The 1,049-nt window shown below is 41.8% G+C and overlaps 1 pseudogene; it reads right to left on the bottom strand.

The window, feature by feature from the left end:
• The window catches only part of LOC144229838 (dnaJ homolog subfamily B member 6-like), a 906-nt pseudogene extending 354 nt beyond the window's left edge, over nucleotides 1–552 (bottom strand).
• Between the last annotated feature and the right edge of the window lie 497 nt (nucleotides 553–1,049).

The raw sequence follows: 1,049 nt of genomic DNA, 5'->3' as shown, positions 1-1,049 counted from the left end.
AAAAAAAAAAAAAAAAATCCCTGAAGGCAAAATGTGAGTTATGGAATGCGAAGCCAAAGTCAAATGGATTGTCAAAATGACTTCCACCTCTACCTTCACCTTTAACCCTTCTTTGCCATACTTGTCATGGAGGTCTCATTTCTTAGCACCTGATAACACCTCCTTTGCCTCAGCTACCTGTTTGAATTCTTTTTTTTTTAATGTTTTATTTATTTCTAGGAGAGAGAGAGAGAGAGACAGCATGAGCAAGGGAGGGTCAGAGAGAGAGGGAGTCACAGACTGAAACAGGCTCCAGGCTCTGAGCTGGCAGTCAGCACAGAGCCCGACGCGGGGCTCGAACCCACAAACCGTGAGATCATAACCTAAGCGAAAGTCGGACGCTTAACCGACTAAGCCACCCAGGCGCCCCTACTAGTTTGAATTCTATCTCTGCTTCTTGTTCTCATGAGTTTTATCTGGATGCCACTTCAATGCCAGTTTCTGGTAATGCTTTTTAATATTTTTGGCTAAGGCATATCTTTGCATACCTAAAACTTCAGAGTGGTTCATCATGTTTTTTTGTTTTTTGTTTTGTTTTGTTTTTGTTTTTTGTTTTTTTGTTTTATTGTTTTTTTGATTTTTGTTTTGTCATGTTTTAACAGGCTGTTGGAAGGAGTCCTCTTTTATAGTTGTAAGGTCATCTATGTGGGCCCCAGGACTCAGGTGCTGGCAGCCAAGTGCAGCCCGGGTCTCCCCTCTCTTTCCTTTTGCACTGCCCTGCTGGTAATGGTGGCAGCCTGATGTTTTTCAGAATTTATTCTTATCTGCACCATTACCTTTGGGCATGATATTCCTTCTAGCAGAAAATGGCACCCTTAGAATCTACAAAGCTCTTAGCCTGGTGTGGTGAGCATTCTCCGTGATGGTCTCGAGTAAACCGCACCTCCTTGGCTTTTATACTTACGTGTTCCCTGCCATACGGACTCATGGGTAAGCAATAATTTGTATTTGCAGAAATACTGCCTGACTTTTTTTTTTAAACGTTTATTTATTTTTCAGAGACAGAGAGA

The sequence above is a fragment of the Crocuta crocuta genome, unplaced genomic scaffold (assembly GCF_008692635.1).
Source record: "Crocuta crocuta isolate KB4526 unplaced genomic scaffold, BGI_CrCroc_1.0 scaffold1230, whole genome shotgun sequence".
In the NCBI taxonomy this organism is placed as follows: Eukaryota; Metazoa; Chordata; class Mammalia; order Carnivora; family Hyaenidae; genus Crocuta; species Crocuta crocuta.
The sequence above is the reverse complement of the archived record's forward strand: the minus strand, read 5'-3'. Positions and strand labels throughout refer to the sequence as shown.